General features: G+C 41.2%; 1 long non-coding RNA gene and 1 other non-coding gene across 2 annotated transcripts; both read left to right on the top strand.

Annotated features, from left to right (window-relative positions):
• The first annotated feature begins 2386 nt into the window (after positions 1–2386).
• Positions 2387–2454, top strand: LOC111590688 (small nucleolar RNA Z105). Its single transcript, XR_004855730.1, has one exon. It is a non-coding gene; the product is annotated as a small nucleolar RNA Z105 (small nucleolar RNA).
• A 3694-nt stretch (positions 2455–6148) lies between these two features.
• LOC103643325 (uncharacterized) lies at positions 6149–6603 on the top strand. Its single transcript, XR_560958.2, has 3 exons — positions 6149–6183; positions 6413–6488; positions 6571–6603. It is a non-coding gene; the product is annotated as an uncharacterized lncRNA (long non-coding RNA).
• The last annotated feature ends 602 nt before the right edge of the window (positions 6604–7205 follow it).

The following is a 7205-nucleotide window of genomic DNA, read 5'->3' on the forward strand; positions in this document are numbered from 1 at the left end:
AGATAATGCTTCGGAAGACGAAGGTTCCTAATCTTTAACAATTGTGTTACCTTGTTCTAGATTCACAGCATTTGAGAACAAGTAACCAACAATATATATTATAGATATAGATATAGAAGTACATATATAGATATAAATGAGCACTCAACTTGTAATTCCATATTGATGGAGCTCTTTTATGGTTTGATGGTGCCTTGGCTATGTTTTTAGCCTTGATTACGCAGAAACTTGTTTGATCGCGTCTAGCTGTGCGCTTCTGGAACCATGCAATCTCTACTACACCTTAAGATCACAGTGAGGGCGTCCACCGTGCCCCCGCCCTGCCCCCGCCTCTGACATCCTCCCTCGCCCCGCTCTCCGTTGCGGTACCCCGCTATCATCGCCCCCATCCACGCTCCTTTGATGGAAGGCACCGTTCCTAGGATCCTCCACGGCAGCCACCGTCCTCCCGGTCTCCGACCCGCTCACGATGCCCCTCGACCCCACTGCTCCTGACGTGCCTCCACCTGCGCATGGACACCAGATCTCGCGCCCACGGATGTCGTCCACCACCACCGTGCCCCCGCCCAAGGAATCCAACTGGCCAGATATTCCAGCGATGTCGTGGTCTCCTTCCATCCACGTACGGCGCCTTCCAATCTCGACGTCTCCTTTCATCCACGGCGCCGCCAACAGTGAATCCACCGCTGAGGACCTCGCCATCGCCGAGAAAGGGGTTCTACCTCCACTCATTGCCGTGCAGCAATGTCGGCGCCGACGGTGACCTGCATTCGCCTCCTAGGCTGCTCCCGCTCTTCCCCGTGCAGTTGCCGACCGGCCGACCGTGAGTGCGTGACTGCTTCTTGGCTTCCTCTCCCTTTCCTCTAGGCTGGCTCGCTTCCGCGCGGTATTCTCTGCTGCTCGCTGCTAATCACGGTGCTCCTCAAGTTGGAGGCCGACCAAATCTGTGTATGATTTGCTCCTCCCTCCATTCCCTCCCTCTCGTGAGCTAGATTTGGGCAACAATTTAGGGTATATGATCCTTGATTTATTATTAGTTCCAAGAAAAGAAAAAGGAAGTTCTTGGACGCGACTCAGTTGCCAATACTCTCATTTAAAATTGAATGTTGTGCTAACAAGCTAAAAACTTCACCCCAAATGGAATGTTCATTCTATTTTTTGTCCTAAGTCAATCCACCTTAAATTAAGAAAAGCTTATACAAGAAAATACCAATTAAATAATTAATCATATTTATATCAGTATATCACCATCTAATCACCATTAGATTCATCATGAAATATATTTTCATAGTACATCTATCCGGTGTCATATGTGTTCATAATCCTTTCTAAATACCAGCAATCTGTAGTGATTGATGTATTCTTGAACTGCTACAGGCTCTATCAAATACCTTAACTGTAGACGAGCCTTTCTATCTGAAATCACAATTTTTTTATTGGAACCAGACAAGAATGGATGCATCACTCTTGACAATATCAGAATGGTTAGGTCATATACTCATAGCTACACCTAATTCCAGATTGGTTAATGCTAGAATATAGCATGTCCTTATTTTTGTGTAAATCTAATAATTTTTTTGCTTCACACTGTTTAGGCATTAACGAGAGAAGCTAATGATACAATGAAGGAATCGTGAGTTCAAGATGTTCTTGTTTCGGTACATTTGGTTTGTATCATATGACACCATTTTGTTCATGCAAAAATTGTACCAATGTCCTACTCTATAACTAGATATTCTTTTTAGTTAAGCGCATAGAAGAATGTAATTCCAAGAGTTATGTGCAGAAGCAGTTAGTGTGCACCAGCTTGAAGCATTGGATAGATGGGAGCAACATGTGTGATCTGCTTATCAATCAATGCCAGTTCATCTGGTGATCAGAATGTTGTCGGTGAGCGTTCCCATCCCAGCGTCCATGATTAATAATTTATTAGTTGGTGGGTGATGAGTACCGGGTAGTAGAATAAAGAAGAACGTGTTGGCATAAAACAGAAGCAGCAATTCAGGTTCCTTACAGTCCTATTGGCATGGCCGTATTGGATTTGGATGGCACATGGGCCTCTAAGTGCCCGTTTGGATATTTTCTACTATCACTGAACTAATACTACAATAGATTTTCGTAGGTTTTTTATATGATGTGTCACAGATGCTCAACCTATGCACTGGCCAAATTGAGACCGGCGTGAAAACATGGATATGAGCTGAAGCAATAGTGGTAGTAGAGCATATGATGGTGGTTGGTTGTCTTCACCATCTCTTCGATGGCTGAACCATGGGGACAATCGAGGCATGTATCTAAGAGAACTCTAACCAACTGATTTTCCCCTGCTTTCGTTGTTGTTCTGATACAAGTTTTAGTTTATTTGTTGGCGGAAGTTTGTACAGTGCGGGCATAATGAGGAAGATCTTGATGTGTCTGATCTAATTGATGAGAAATACCTTCTAATCATTCTGAATGCCCGTTTACTACAAGTTACACTTGTTTCTTTGTATAGACCCGACTGTTTATTTGTTTGTTTCTTCGTATAAATCAGCCGAATGATTAGGTGGGAAATGGAGGATTCCAAGCTGTACGTGCAGAGTGGTGACAACGAGTGGAGCTACAGAGAAAAGATTGACTTCACGATCTACTTCGCATAGGAGATCTCTCAACGCCTGCTCTTTGAGATGGAGGACCAGATCCCTTCGCTCGCTGACCTTATTAAGTTTGGCAGCTTGCTGGATTTCCAACAACAATACAGGTACAAGGATTTAGGCTATTTTTTTCCTGTTTTTATTGTTATTGGTATGTAAAAGAACTTGTTTTCTGTGTCCGAAGTGGTGTGTGCCGAGAGATGCATACGATTGTACTTGACGAAGTGACTTACTGAAGCATATTCTCATTTATGTACAACGAAGCTCGTTCTTCAGTTTAGAATCAAGTTTGAAGAACTTGGATGTTCAAAAACTAAACAAAGATGAAGTGCACAAAAATGCCATGGGAAATATTGGAGTCTAAAATAGGGAATTGAATTCATTTCATGTGAATTGATGTAAGTAATTTACCTTAGAAATATGTTGTATGGTATAATACCGCTTTGGTGACATTTGGCTCCTCTTGAGACAGGTCAAACTTCTTTTTGCTGGGGAGTGGTAGCTTTGCGACCAAGTTTTTGAATGTTGTCAATCTGGCCGCTCTACTTAGTTTCGGAGAGGCAATTGGTATGAGTAAACAACAATATGATCACTTGGCATGTAGGGAAAAATAAATCAAACATGACTGACTCTTTGGTGCTCTGGCACTATAGCTGATGTTGATGTCAATTATTGCAATGACTCTGTTCTTCCGTACGAAGATGAAGCATGACATGTTGAATGCCGGGGTCCTTATATGGGCGCACTCTTCTTTGGTGGGCTTATGATCATGTTCAATGGCTTATCTGAGCTGACGCTAATTGTCTTCAAGTTGTCTGTATTCTTCAAGTAGAGGGATCTCCTTTTCTTTCCGGCATGGTCCTACACTATACCCGCATGGATCCTCAAGGTACCCATACTGTTCCAGGCCAATCAAGAGGTTGAACAGAGCTGTGCAGGTGAGCATGCATTCATTATATTCCCACAGTTGATATTCTTTGCGGTACTACATCTATGGCAGATTTAGTCGCTGCTGCCATACACCAGATGCTCAGATCTTCTTCAGGCCCTTCGTCGGTGAGGAGTATCACAAGGTATGCCAATCGCTTGGTCTTATCTTCCTGCTCTGCGAAAACAAGCACGCAAACCCAATTTACTATGTTACACCCCTTGGCTTCCGACGAGGTGGTCGAGGCGTGAGGCTGACAGTGGCGCTGGTAGTCCGCTAGGAATCGGATTTGGACGCGCTCTCCCTCGTCACTAGGTAAGAGACCCAGGTAAGGAACATATAAGTGTTTGTTCTGATTTCTGGTATTAGCCAATTTCCCCCCTCCAATCTGTTACTGATTTATATGCCCTTCCGGGGATCAACAGATCCCACACCTATTACATGATCTGTCCTTCTAGAATAGAATCTGCTCTCTATCTTCTGAACCGGTACTGCCTTCTTCAATATCGGCCACCGGCCAGTCCACCTCTTGAATAATCGTCCTTCATGGCCCTTCAGTTGTGAGTTGTGACATACTATTTATATTCGGATCTGATCTATTACAAGTATACATGCATATTATAGGGTGTGCATCTGTATACCCATGTTCTTTACAAGGTCCATCCCTAGGTGATATGAGTAGTAAGTCTAAACTTGCTTCTTACCAAGAGTTAGGCTGTATGTGTGTATGTATTTTTTAGTACAATAGTATTCAAAATTTATGAGGACCCTTTCTTTTTGATTGTTTTGAACAATGGGCGTATGAACCGGTGGAAGAACAATTCATTTGATAGTTGTTTGTGTCCAAAATGGAACTAAATCTAAAATCTGTGGAGCAAACCACTCAATCCAGATATCTATTTAATCAAACATTTTTTTGTTATGATGCAGTTTCACATGTGAAATAGCCATATGGATATGTAACAACATAAATCTGTTCAGTGGGAAATAAGTTTCTATAATACATTTATGCACCGAGGCAACAAGAAAAAATATTCTGTCATTTCTATAAAAACATGATGCATTTTTTCTCAATTCATAGTGTGATGTTATTCCTCTTTTGCTTTTAGAGAAGCCCATAATACAAAGGGATAAGAAGTCACCAAACATTTCTAAATCACCGGTCTTCATCCAGTGACAACCGACAACAGAAATAACTAAGAGGCTCCACAATGTATGTGGTGGGAGGCAAACTCAAGAGCTAGAAAGTTGGATGGTACTTGCTCTGTCTCGTTTCTCTCCTCTACTTGCCTTTGCATCCCCCATTCACAAAAGTACAAACGAATAAATGTCCATGTGCTATCTACTGTAGATATTTTTTGTGTAAGGTAACGGTAGCTACGATTGGTAAGTTTATGATGTTTATCTATTTTTTCTCTAGAAAATCAAATCTAAAATGAAAGAACTTTATTTGATTGGACAAATCCCAATTTCTGTAAATTGTAGACACTATGAAGTTTTAGCTGATCAGTAAGAGATAAATCCGACTACTACATTTGGTGCATTGTTACAGGTTATTCAAGAAGGAAATAGGTTGATGATTAAGCAATTTCTTCCAGAACTTCACATAACATGTGTTAATAGCTTGACCCTTTATCATATACTTAAGACTCCAATAGGTTGAATGAAACTCCAAAGACTGTCCAACAGAAGTTTCGGCCTACTGTTGTTGAGTCATATTTTTTGTAACCATCTTACTGTTTGGAGGTCTCAGAGGCAAGCAGAGCCTCTATAGATGTTTTGCCATGAGAAGACCAAATGCCAGGTCCAACCAACTGAGAGCCCTCACTATTTTGTAGGTGATGTCGGCCATTGATGAGGGGGCATGTTGAAGCAGCAGATGTCCGTGCCAATAGGTAATCAGATAAATAGATGGTATTCCCTAATCCTTTGTTTGTAGAACATGAATGAACGTGGGGACAAACATAAATATGGGTATTTTATTCTATCTAAAACTGGTTTCACATACTATGGGCCTCTTTGGTTTTTCTCCAAAAATCAATCTTTCTTTGATGTGTGTAGAACACTTGCTGCTAGAATCAGTCTTTTGTCGATGTGTGTAGAAAACTTGCAGGCACAATATACTGACACATTATGTGGTTCTTTTGCATGTCTATACAGAATGCAGCCTGTCTTAATTCGTCATCTACTGATACCAGCAATGCCTTGGAATTGGATGCACTTATGGGATAGCCTACATGTCGTGGACCTTGGTATTTTGGTATGCTAGGATCTTCATCAGGAATGGGTAGACTGATGGTGGAAAGTGAAAGATGTTGATATTATTAAACTACTTGTGGTCTTGTTGATCATAATACTTTTTTATTGTAGCAAGCCTTGTTGGTCGGTGTCGTGATTTATTGTTCCTGTGTACTAGGTGTTCCTATGATATTTCTGATTTTCTTTAATATGTGAATTTGACATTTCTGCAGGTTGAACATGGATTAGGGAAACTTGGATGGCATGACAGCCAATGAGGTCATTGAGTTCTTCTGTGAGTTGATTGTGAATTGATTGTTACACGCACATGCGATCTGTGATTAATCTAATGTTCCTCATGAACTGCTTCTCTTTCTTTATCAGGTTTGAAAGTCTTTATGTGCACTTCTAGCACTTCTTTTTAATTCAAGACATCTTCACATCCATGATATCTAGGTTTTCATAATCAATTTTGTGGATCTTAGCATCCCTGAATATCTTTCTGAACTTCTGATTGGGGTTTTCGATTTTCCTGGGATCTAATAGCTTCATTTTTATTGAAATATCATGTCAATCCTTCCATTTTTTAGTTTACATCGAATGGTTTATGTAGACTTTTGATGGTGTGGATGGAAAACAAGCAAGGCGTACCAACTCATCAAGTCCTCTAGGCGAGCTTTTTGACCACGGTAATCTCGAGTTGGAATTTAAGTAGGTGTACTCCGTTTTAAGAAATATCATATGATGCTGACAAGTTTGCATCCTGTGCAGGATGTGATGCGCTTGCATGTGGTGTAAGACCACATCTCAATATTTTTTATTTCAAGTTCAATGATTTTCAAGTCGTTGCTAGCAGATTGCAAAGAAATTTGGGTCAGTTAGCCATCTGAATTCATTGCTCCGGTGCGCCTGCGATAGAATTTGGGGGGAACAAACAAATACGACCGGAAACTGACCATGCGTTATTTCTTCCCAGGATGTATGGTTTCAAACAAAGGAGATATTTTGCATGTGGTTTCATCTTTGCGTTGCAAGCTACTCTACATATCTTCCCAGGATGCCAATACTTGTAAATGTGCAACAAATAAATGTGACCGTACTTATTTACCTTAGTGCGTTATTTCTTGCCTTATTTACTTCCGTGCAACAAACGAATGCGAGTGTCCTTGATGTACAACCACCAAATTTTAGGCGAGGTGGATCCCTTCCTATATTTTCCTCCGCTCTCTTTTCTTGAATGTGTGAATCTCTTTCCTTCCTAAATTTCTTCATTGATAGAAAGGTGGAAATCTGCGGTGCCCTCACCAGCCATAAATGGAGCCACGTTGATCTCCCTTTCTATACGCTCTCCCTCTTTTTGTGCCTGCAATTCAGTCTCATGAATGTTAGCTTAGAACGAATGACTT

This window comes from Zea mays, chromosome 1 (genome assembly GCF_902167145.1).
Source record: "Zea mays cultivar B73 chromosome 1, Zm-B73-REFERENCE-NAM-5.0, whole genome shotgun sequence".
NCBI lineage: Eukaryota > Viridiplantae > Streptophyta > Magnoliopsida > Poales > Poaceae > Zea > Zea mays.